This window comes from Miniopterus schreibersii, assembly GCF_964146895.1.
Source record: "Miniopterus schreibersii genome assembly, chromosome: 10".
Lineage (NCBI taxonomy): Eukaryota > Metazoa > Chordata > Mammalia > Chiroptera > Miniopteridae > Miniopterus > Miniopterus schreibersii.
In genome coordinates this window covers 59,843,205-59,855,552 of record NC_138110.1, presented here as the reverse complement: position 1 = coordinate 59,855,552, position 12,348 = coordinate 59,843,205, and the positions used below count along the sequence as shown (strand labels likewise).

Here is a 12,348-nt window from a genome sequence, read left to right as displayed (position 1 = left end):
CAGTGTAAGGTCTAAACTGAATTGGTTGCTATTTTGTTTTATATCAGTGATTGAGATTTTAAAAAATTCAATGAATATTTCATCTGGGACCCCCAAAGAGTTGCCAATTTAAATTTTTATGAAGAAAGAATATTAAATTTTTTTAAAAATATGTTTTTACTGATTTTAGAGCGAGTAGAAGGGAGAGGGAGAGAAAGAGAAATATCAAGTGGTTGCAACCTGTACAGGCGCTGACTGGGGATCAAATCCACAACCTGGGTATGCACCCTGACCAGGAATTGAACCTGCAGCATTTCAGTGCACAGAATGATGCTCAACCAACAGAGTCACACCGGCCAGGGCACAAAAGAATATTTTGAAACTGTAAATATTAACTTATTACCATTCAACCAAAAATCAAAATAGCCCTAGTCAATTTGGCTCAGTGGTTAGAGCATTGGCCTGTGGACTGAAGGGTTCCAGGTTCATTTCCAGCCAGGGGAACGTACCTTGGTAGCAGGCTCAACCCCCAGCCCCGGTTGGGGCACGTGCGGGAGGCAACCAATGTGTCTCTCTCACATCAATCCTCTCCCTCCTTCCCTCCTTCCCTCCCTCCCTCTCTCTCTGAAAAGCAATGGAAAAGATATCCTTGAGTGAGGATTAAAAATAATAATAATTTAACTGCAAAAGAATAGCCAGGATATAACACCACAAAGTATAGTCTTTTATATCAAATAAATTTAGCTTTATAAAAAAAACACCACTGATAGATGAAAATATTATTTAAGATTGGCATTGGCTTATAGACTGGCTTGTGTTTTTCTGCTTCTGAATCTAAGCTAACATTGGTCCTCTCTTCTTGAATTGGTCTGTTCCTTATCTGGGCCAGTCTATATCCTGATTATTCTTTACAAACCACCTGGAATGTGATCTTCTTTGTGAAGCTTTTTCCAAGTCTCACTTTCCAGTTTTCTTTCTTGCTCTCCAATAGAATGAACAATAAAATCTTGAATTAGAAAAAACATTTAATGAAGTATTCCTCAGTTGAGGCAACTGAGGCCCAGAGAAGTGAAGTAATTAAAAGGTCTCACACTGTAAGAAGTAGTGAAGCTTGACCTAAAATCCAGATTTCCTGACTTCCAATCTAGAGCTCTTTCCCTGTCCATTTACTTCTCTGTCATTACAGCATTCCTGCTCAGGGGCTGAGAGTGTTTCAGCTGGAGCTAAAGGTGGGCCTAGAAGAACAGCATAGCTGAGCTTGATCAGTTAAGGTAGGGCCAGACCCTAGAGGAATCCAGGACACAGGGCCAACAATATGAACTTTATACATTAGGCATTAGGGAGCTTGGAATTTTGAAACAGAAAGGACAAGAGAATATTACAGAATCTTAGGCTTAGGGGGAGTCTCAGACATTATCTGTTACCTTTTTTGGGATGTGAGGCTTTGAGAACAACCTTCATCTAGGGTTCTAAGGTTTGATCTACTTATTATAGTTTGAGCTGGGTGGGGTGGCAAGGGGGGGGGGCAGGAGTTGGAGTGGTAGGATAAGGAGACTGAACTGAATCCCTGTAAATGCACCAAAGCAGGATCTGAGGCCTAAATTCCAGGAGGGTGAGCGAGTGCTGTGCTTTCATGGGCCTCCATTTTATGAAGCAAAGTGTGTAAAGGTTGCCATAAAGGACAAACAAGTGAAATACTTTATACATTACAGTGGTTGAAATAAAAATTGGGATTAATGGGTTCCAGAAAGCAGAGTACTCAAATATGTGGATACCAATCTGCAGAAAAAGCAAGAACTTAAAAAGCCAATCAGGTGCAGTATGCAGAGGGGAAGATGAAAGGGGCTGCCCCAGGAAAGAAGACATCTGGTCTGCAACAGAAAAATGTTGAAGTGAAAACAAAAAAGAACAAACAGAAAACACCTGGAAATGGGGATGATGGCAGTACCAGTGAGACACCTTAGCCTCCTCTCAAGAAAAGAGCTCAAGTAGGTCCTACTGTTGAAAACAAGGAAACATTCATGAACAGTTGAAGTTAAAGGAAAGATCCTGAAGAACTAAAACCATGGCTTGTTGATAAGTGGGACCTAATTACCTGGCAGAAACCGCTCTTTTATCTTCCTACCAAGAAGAGTAAGGATTCCATTTTGGAGAATTATGCAAATTACGAGAAATCTTGAGGAAACACAAATAATGAGTATGCTGGTAAAGTTATGGCAGGGATAAAGGAATACTTCAGTGTAATTTTGGGCACTCAGCTACTCTACAAATTTGAGAGGCTGCCTTATGCTGAAATCATTGCAGATCACCCTGATGTACCAATGTCCCAAGTGTATGGAGAGCTACATCTACGGGGATTATTTGTACAAATTGGAGTGATGCTGGCCTATATACCTCTGGATGAGAAGAGCCTTGCTTTATTACTGAATTATCTTCATGACTTCCTAAAATACCTGGCAAAGAATTCTGTAACTTTACTTAGTGCCAGCAACTATGAAGTGGCTCCTCCTGAGTCCCGCCGGAAAGCTGTGTGAGACACTTCCTTACACTTAGGTTTGGATCTCTGTGACACATTTCTGTTCTTAGTCCTTCTCTTGCACAAGTGATGTACTTTGGAAGTGTTAGTGTACAACAGAATTGATGTTTGTTTTCTGTTTGATTTTGACCAGAATATAAAAGGTTACAGCTCCTTTTTTCTTTTTCTTTTTTTCTTTTTCATTTTAAAGTTGTTACCAGGGTATTGATGAACAGTGGAAAGACATACTGTGGAGTTCTACTACCTGATTGACAAAGCTGCTTTTGAACGGTGGTGGTTCTATTCCTTTGACACTACGCACTTTTATAATATGCGTTAATGCTATATGACAAAATGTTCTGATTCCTAGTGTCAAAGGTTCAATTTAGTGTGTATAACTGATCACACTCATCCATTTGTGCTCCTTTAAAAAAAATCTTTTTTATTGGTGCTTAAAGTAAAGAATTTATCCTTGGCAAGTCATCTGCATTGTTCCTTAGGCATTTTATCTTTGCTCAGATTTGTTGAAAAGTGGTGGCTTTTTTATGGTTTTTGTTTTTGTGTCTAAAGTATGTTTTGACGTGATAGATACAATGCATTGTGTAGCTACACTTTTCTGGAAAAGCCAATCTTTTAGGAATTGTTTTTCAGATCTTTAGTACATTTTTTCTTTAAAATTCAAACAGAGAAAAAAAGTCTTATAGTTTTACTAGCTGAGAGAATCATTATTTTATTTAAATAAAATAAGATCCTGAAGCTATTCACCCTGAAACACATAACAGTTGTTATACAGGAAACTTTTTTATAGCATATCAACACCTGCATTTCTGAGTGTGATTTTTGACTGAGGCTCTTTTTCAAAACCAGTGTTTGTTTCTTTTTGACTATGATGTTTTAATACTTCATTTATCCAAATGAGCAGTAACACAGACCTCTTGTTGAACTTTAGTTTCAGCTTCTCTTAAAGTTAGAGAATTCAAATGTGACATCCCAAACTGACAGTAACCTAATTTTATTTGTATGGATAGCCATGCTCCATAGACAATCCACTAGCTTCTAGCAGCAGGTTTTGTTGTTGTTAGATTTTTCTTTTTTTTTTTTATTGTGTTAAAATACAAATAACATAAAATGTACCAGCTTAATAATTTTTAAGAGTACAATTCAGTGGTATTAAATACATTCACATTGTTGTGCAGCCATCACCACTGTCCATCTCCAGAACTCTTTTCATCTTTTAAACCTGAAATACTATACCTATTAAACAATAACTCCCCATTCTCCCCTCCCCCTAGTCTCAGGCAACTACCACTCTACTTCCTGTCTCTATGATTTTGACTGCTCTAAGTACCTCACATGAGTGGAATCATACACTATTTGTCTTTTTCATGACTGGCTTATTTTTCTTAGCATAATGTCCTCAAGGTTCATCTATGTTGTAGAATGTGTCACAATTTCCTTCCTTTTTAAGGCAGAGTAATATTCCATTGTATGTCTATACCATGTTTTCCTTATCCATTCATTGGTTGGTGGACACTTGGGTTGCTTCCATGTTTTAGCCATTGTGAATAATGCTGCTATGAACATGAGTATACAGATATCTCTTTCAGACCCTGCTTCCAATTCTTTTGGGTATATACCCAAAAGTGGAATTACTGGATCATGTGGTAATTCTATTTTTAATTTTTTTAGGAACCTCTACACTGTGTTTTTAAAAATATATATATCTCTACTGAATTCAGAGAGAGTAAGGGAGAGAGATAGAAACATCAATGATGAGAGAGTCATTGATCCGGTGCCCCTGCAGGCCCCACACCAGGGATCAAGTCTGCAACCCAGCATGTGTCCCGACCAGGAATCAAACCTTGATCTCCTGGATCATAGGTCGACTCTCAACTGCTGAGCCATGCCAGCCGGGCCCTCCATACCGTTTTTCACAGCAGCTGTACCACTTTTACATTCTAACCAACAGTACACAAGAGTTCCAATTTCTTCATGTTTTTACCAACACTTGTTGTTTTCTGTGTTTGTTTGTTTTTTATAATAATCATCCTAATGTGTGTAAGGTGGTATCACTTGATTTGAAATTCTCCAGTGAGTAGTAATGTTGAACATCTTTTCATTTGCTTATTGGCCATTTATTGTCTGTGTCTTTGGTGTCATATCCAAGAAATCATTGCCAAATCCAATATTGTGAAACTTTTGTTCTATGTTTCCCTCTAAAAGTTTTATTGTTTTAGGCCTTACATTTAGATCCTTAACTTTTAGATCCTTGACTTAATTTTAGTATGTGCTGTTAGGTAAGGGTCCATAGACAATCTACTAGCTTCTAGCAGCAAATTTTTAAAAAAAATTAATTTTATAGATATGTGCCAGACACTGTACTAGGTACTTAGTATATAGTAATATACAAGGGAAATCTGGTACTTGTCCTCATGGAGCTTACAATCTGGAAGGGGCAAGATTTTTGCCTATGAGATGGAATTTTATTTAGGAAGGAAATGTTGGAGATAATGTATTTTTCCTTATTTCGGGGAGTGGGGTCATGTTTCTAGGAGCAAATGGATGAATTAGTGCTCCTATCACTGCCAAGGACTGTGAAAGTAGACATTTGCAGGCTTCCTTGCCTGAGTTTTTGGGTCTTTCAGGAAGTTCTCAGGATATTGAAAAGATCATGATGGGTATGATCTTGACAAAGCTTAAAGTGGATGGCAGTCTCCTCTGCTTCTCACAGTGCTCCTGGAGATTCTTAGGAGATAGCCTTCTCCCTGTTTATTTAAATACATTCCAAATTGGTGTAGTGGAACAAACACTAGCCTGGAAGTCAGAAACTTGGGACCTAGTTACAAATTTGTCCATAATCATTCTGTGTGACCTTGGCAAGCCACTCCCTCTGGATTTCTTGTATCTTTAAAATGGGATTAATAATACCTGCTCTACCTGCTGTTCCAGTAGCTGTGAGGATCATGTGAGGGAATATCCTCTAAAGCAGTTTTATACTGTTCTCAAGTGAGGAATTGGCAGGATTTTTTTTGATCTACACAAACCCATGTGAGGCAGTCATGTTGGGTTTCATTACTTTTATTTGGTCTATACCTTAGCTAAGTTCTTTGTTTCAAAACCCATGTAAGTAAAACCTCTCTTCTCTGAAACTGACTTTTAGGGCCCATTCTCCTGTTTCTGAAAGGGAGAAATGAGAATCACGGAGTCTAAGATACATTAGAGATTATCTGGTCTAACACTAACCTTCCCCCTCCTCCTGACTCCCTCCTTTCATCTTATACTTTACAGAGAAGGAAACTGAGGCTCGCCCTGGTCGCTTTGGCTCAGTGGTTAGAGCATCGGCCTGTGGACTGAAGGATCCCGGGTTCAATTCCAGCCAAGGGCACGTGCCTTGGTTGCAGGCTCAATCCCTGGCCTGGAGCTGGGGTGAGTGCAGGAGGCAACCAATCAATGTGTCTCTCTCACATCGATATTTCATTCTCTCCCTCTCTTTCACTTTCTGAAAAGCAATGGAAAAAATATCCTCAGGTGAGAATTTAAAAAAAAAAAGATAGAAAAAGAAACTGAGGCTCAAAGGGGGGAAAATTTATGCAAATTCACACATTGAATTAGGGGTCAACAATAAGTCTAGGTCTGGTGGCTCCAAATAATTACCTGAAGATCTTAATAGTCCATATTCCTGGACATCACCCAGCCTGTTGAATCGGAATCTCCAAATGATAAGACTTCCATCTTATATTTTTTATAACCTCCTCAGATGATTCTGATGTGGTAGACAATGATGTGGTGACAAGGGTACCTTTGAAAAATTATTTAGGTCAGTGGCCTTAAACCTTAAAAATTGTACACCTAAAAGAATTTTGAAAAATTATGTAACTCATCACACATTTTAAAGTTCATACTTGAACATTTTATCATAATGTTAAATAACTGCAATGTGCAATGTGTTTTATATTGTATACATGTATATATTTTATATATCTTTTTCAAAATCTTGGAACTGCAAGTTTAGCTCATATAATTTATAGAAAATGTCCACCGTACAACCTAACTTGCATAGCCAGTTCTTATTGTCAATATAATCAACTAAATCAGATTTACTTTCTGTTAGAAAATGTCTAACTTCTTTCTCAGTTAAAACAAGTATGTTAATATATGACCCTGAGAATACTATTTAACTTCTGAATTATAATTCTAATAAGGCAAGTAGTCTTGCCATGAGTTTGTCACCTGAATGAATTAAGGTGTTACTTCTTTCAATACTGATTTCTTGCAGAAGCTCTATGATTTGCCTTCTTGGGTCTCTCCCTGTAAAGTTATACATTCTCAAAGTGTCCCTTTGTTTGGCACTCTGGAGGTTTTTTTGGTTTTTTGTAACCTCAACATTGTACAGGCATAATAAAGTTTGGGATGAGAGAGAGAGAGAGAGATGACATTTTTTTTATAAAGTGGGAGAAGAGTATTTGTGAAAGAGAAAGTGGGAAAGGAGATCCAACTCAGATCAATGTTAGGAAAGATTACATATGAAAATTGAGTATCTGGACACTTTTTCTCTTAAAACTTTCTGCTCATATAGCCACAGGAATAGAATACCCTAGCTTGAAAACATAATGACTTAAACTATGCTACCTATCTAAGTAACAAAGAACCATTGTAATGAATATTTTTGAGTAAGTCTGCTGTACTTGAGGGACCTGATGCACATGTAAAATGGTGTCACTGGCTTTCTTCCCACTTCTTTTTCTGCTCCAGGCACATTCCTATTTAGGCAGCATTCCAAATGCTGTGATAATAAAGGATCTGAGAGGGTTGTCTTCATTCACTTGTTTTGGGTAAGGCTAGCAAGGGACACATGATGGTAGGAACAAATGTGTGTGATTTTCTGCCTGTAATAAGCATGAATGCAGTAGGAAAAGGGTTACTTTCTATACTGGCCCAGGTCTGCCTTCTCAACAGAAAATAGGTACAGAATCCAGCTGGCACCAAGGCCACCTTGGCCAAGGGTAACAGGCACAACGTCCCTGGATCAAGGCCTGAAAATAGCTGGCAGAAGGACAGGCTACAATAATAGCCCAGATTGCAAAGCATGAGTCCCATAGCCTGAACCTCAGATCCAGAGGCTTCTTTCAGTGCCTCCCATGGCATAAAGTTGAGAACTAAGCCCATTGTTGGGGCTCAAGAAACTCTTTTTGATATATCTCCAAATCCCATTCCACAAGTTTTATACTTTTTTCCTTTTTGTGTCTACCATTCCCCTCTGCTGGTCTAGCATCTATCTTCTTTGTGTGTTCAATAATCCCCTCTTTCCCTTTTTAAAAAAATATATCTTTATTGATTTCAGAGAGAGGAAAGGAGAGGGAGAGAAAGAGATAGAAACATCAGTGATGAGAGAGTCATTGATCGGCTGCCTCCTGCACGCTCCCAACTGGGGATCAACCCGGGCATGTGCCCTGACCGGGGGAACTGAACCCCGATTGCCTGGATCCTAGGTTGATGCTCAACTGCTGAGCCACACCCGGCCAGGCCCCTCTTTCCTTTTATGTTTCTTCACTCTGATAAGCCTGGATCTGGCTGATCATATGAGCAGAGAAGTTTGTTCATTTATTCATTTTTTTATTCATTTCATAATTATGTATTAAGTACCTACTGTGTATCAAACTTTGTGCTAGGCACAGAAGAGGAAACAGATAAAAAGATATCCTGTCTGCCTTTAAGGAACTCACAATCCAATGAGGGAAACAGATGTATACATATGACTATAATGCTAAAAATAAAGTAGATAAATGCCAAGTATTTATGAAAATAGAGACAGTATGAATGAGTGAATGAATGGTGCTAAGGGACAGTCTTTTTGGAAAAGAAGACTTGTAAAGATATCTGTTTTTTTCCAAATCAATCTGTGTGTTGCAGTTCCAATAAAAATCACTAGTGTTTTTAAATTTGAGATATAATTCATAGGATACAATTACCCATTTATAGCACACAATTCAATGATTATTTACTGTATTCAGAGTTGTGCAACCATCATTACAATCGTGTTTTTTTTTTTAAATTGATCTTAGGGAAGAAGTGGGTGGTGGGGGGAGAAACATCAATGTGGGAGAGAGACATCAATCAGTTGCCTCCCTCATGGATCCCCGACCAGGAATCAAACCCACAACCTAGGCATGTGCCCTGACCAGGAATCAAACCCTTGACCTTCTGGTGCACTGGACGATGTTCCAACCAACCGGTCAGGGCCATCACAATCAATTTTAGAACAGTGTCACCACCCTGAAAAGAAACCTCACATTCATTAGCAGGAACTCCTCATTTTCCTCCAACTTTCCCCACCTCAGCATGAGGCAACTACTAGTCTAGTCTACTTAGTTTTTCTATAGCTTTGACTATTCTGGACATTTCATATAAATGGAATCATACAATATGTTGCCTTTTGTGTCTAGCTTCTTTCATTTAGCATAATCTTTTCAAAGTTTATCCGTGTTGTAGCATGTACCAGTACTTCATTCCTTTTTATGCTGAATAATAACCCATTGTACAGTAAGACCACTTTTATTTATCCATTCTTCAATTGATGGACATTTGGTTTGTTTTCACTTTTTGATATCATGAATAAGAGTAATGCTGCTATGAACATTTGTGTATAAGTTTTTGTATGGATGCATGTTTTCAATTTTCTTGGGTGATTATAGCTACACTGAAATCCATCCTTGATGGACTCTAACCCCACAGTTCCCAGGACTCTTGCATTTTTATTTTCTTCCTTATGCTAATTCTGGCTTTGGAAACAACAGCCCCCTTTTGGAGTCCTTGTCATTTAGAACGAAAATGCCGTGAACTAGAAACATCTAGATTCTAGAACTAGCCATAGATTACTTTTAATATTTAAAATAATTAAAATTAAATAAAATTTAAAAGTGGAGTTCCTCTGCTACATTTCAAGTGTTTGATAGCTATCTGTGGCTTGTAGCTACCGTGTTGGATAGCACTGTTTTAGAATAATGCTGCTACTAATGTGTTAAGTAACCTCCAAGCCATCACTTCCCTTCTGTGCATTAGGTTTCTCATCTGTAAATAAGGATAGTGGACCTCAAAAGTGCCATCTTCCTCTGGCATTGTAAGTGATTTGTGATTCATTCTTTGAGGTGTGCCTCCTCCCACCTCCTCCTCCAGCTCTTCTCCCTCCTCTCCTGGCTAGTGCAGGAGTACACAGAGGGAACATTAGGCTGCTAATTGGCCAAGTTATATTGTTCCCACTCCCTGCTGCCTTAATGAAAGGGAAAGTGACTTGGGGTGTACTTACATCCGAGTGCCTCACATTTGTACAGTGATTTATGAATCACAGAACTCATTATTTCTTAATTTTACAGAATCAAAGAATCTCTAAGTTGGAAGGTCCTTAAAGGTCATCTGAAACTTCAGTGAACATGAATCACATGGGTTGCTTATAAAATTGAAATTCCAAGGATCTCATTCCCTGGAGAATGATCTAGTAGATATCAATCCTATGCTGCAGCTATATGAGCCTTGGCCTTGAAATTTGTGTTACTAACACTGTCTGACCACAATTTGATGCACACTTGTCTTGCTTGGTCCCAACCATGTCATGAAATCTGCTCTTTAGTATCCCTGAAAATCCCAAATTCAACATCATATCTCCAGAGTTAGTGAGCTCCCAAAGGAGTATCTTCCATCATTGGATGGCTCTGTCAATTAAAAAGGCTTTCCTTATATTGAACTCCTATTTAACCTAGCTCTTCCATTTATAGTTATATAACACTAGTTTGCTTCTTTCCCATAATAATCCTTTAGGTTCATTAATTCAGCAAATATTTATTGAACTCCTGCTATATACAACATTCTTTGCAAGGTACTGGGTAACAAGCAGTAAACAAGACCAATTTGGTCTCTGCCTTCAGAAAGCTTACTGTCTAGTAGGGGAGACAGACAATTAGCGGGGGATAAAAAAAAAGAGAGATAAATAAATAATTAAAAAATTATAGCTCTAGAAAAGTGCTATGAAAAAAATAGAGTGTCATGATGAAGAATAACAGGAAAGATGATGCTACTTAGGGTAGTTGGGGAAAGCCTCATTAGGGAGGCGACATTTAAACTGAGATCTGAAACATGAGATAGAGCAAACCACTCAAAGAGTTGGGGAAAGCTAGTAAAAGAACATGGCATGCTCTATCAGTAGGAAGGCAAATGTGTCTGGAGCCTATTAAGCAGAATAGAACAATGACAGAAGATGAGCTGGAGAGGATACAAAGCATAGTAAAAGTCTGGATTTTTTTTGACATGTAATGGAAGCCAAAAAGGGTTTTAAGAAGGAGGTGATATAGTTTGGTTTGTGTTTTTTATAGATAATTCTGAATGATAATTCTGGATTGGAAGGGAGTAAGAGTGAAGTGGGAGATCTGTTTGGGGCCATTGTGGTTATCCAGACAAGAGATGAGGGTGAGGCAACAGATATACAGATATTTGAGACTTGTTATGTCTTTCTCTTCTTCACACTAAACACCTCAGTCTAGTGTTTCTCTCATAACAAGTTTGACTGCTCTTCTCGTCTGGGTGTTCCTTCTCTGGAAGACTACCTCTCCTGGTTAGAACCTGCCCTCTGGGCTTCTATGAAGAACCCAGTTTTCCCCACATATTTTTTCCTCGGCTCTTTCCTCCTATACTGTGCCTTACTTTTCTGTTAGCCTAGGGAACTAAAATCTCCGATCCAATGATCATCCCTCTCATATAGAGAGGGGGAACCCAAGTCTTCCCTGTCATTAATCAGTTACCAGTTTTTCAATGATTTGGCCATGAATCTTATGTACTTATTGTGTGAACTGTGTTTGGAGGAGACAGAGGATAAGAAGACATAATGATCCCTGCCCTGGAAGAGCCCAGGGTATAATAAGAAAGATAAAGCCCCAATAAATGTAACATAAGGTAGAACTAATAGATCACAAGGAAAGTGAGATAAAGGGCCTTGGGAAGAAGAAAGAACTTTCATCTTTGGGGTGAGTGAGGAAAAAGAGAAAGTAGAGAAGGCTTCATGAAACATAATTTGGAATACCTGGGGCTTGAGGGAGGGGGGAAAAGGAGTGCTTTTTATATGGAGTGTTCAAAGATGAGAAGCCAACATTTGAGCAGTAACTCAAATATAGGGAGTAAACCATGTGGCTCTCTGGGGGAAGAATGCTCCAAGTAGAGGACAAAAGTTCTAAGGTTAAGTGTGCTTGGTGTTTTTGCCAAATGGGAGTCCACATAACTGGAGCAGATTGACAGAGAAACGAAGAAAGAATAGGAATATATATGAGGACAAAGAGGTGATGAGGGTGTAGATCATACAGGAACTAGTATGCAGAGGAATTTTACTTTTACTCAAAATGGTATGGGAAGATATCTGAGCATTTTGAGTAGAGGAGTGACATGATCTGACTTAATGGTGATTTTGGTCTAGGATGGTAGAAGGATATATGAAGAGAAGTAGTCTGTCCAAATATATTTTGAATGAATAATAGATTACATCAAATTTGGAGAGTGTAAGGTAGGTAGAGAAGGGCCCCTGGAGGAAGATGAGAAGACTGTATACCTTGGGTTGTCCCATACTATATAGCCTCCAGGTAAAGGGGAGGTTAGTTAGGTCTACAGCAAAGGTTCCCAATTGGTAGCCCACCAGCTAAATCTTATTAATAGTTTTGTTTGACCACAGTGTTTTAAACTTTTAAAAATTAGTTGTCAGCACTTAAAAATTCAGTATTAGATTCCAAGCCTCTCTTAAAAACTGAAAAAATTGCCCTGGCCTGTTTGGCTTGATGGTTAGAGCGTCAGCCTGAGGACTGAAGGGTCCCAGGTTTCGA

General features: G+C 38.6%; 1 protein-coding gene and 1 pseudogene across 3 annotated transcripts in view; both read left to right on the top strand.

Annotated features, from left to right (window-relative positions):
* ACSS2 (acyl-CoA synthetase short chain family member 2) overlaps window positions 1-12,348 on the top strand; it is a 42,928-nt gene that overhangs the window by 13,049 nt on the left and 17,531 nt on the right. The gene's annotated exons all lie outside the window — the stretch shown is intronic.
* LOC308562967 (mortality factor 4-like protein 1 pseudogene) lies at window positions 1,786-2,581 on the top strand (annotated as a pseudogene). Its single transcript has one exon. The product of its transcript is annotated as a mortality factor 4-like protein 1 pseudogene (transcript).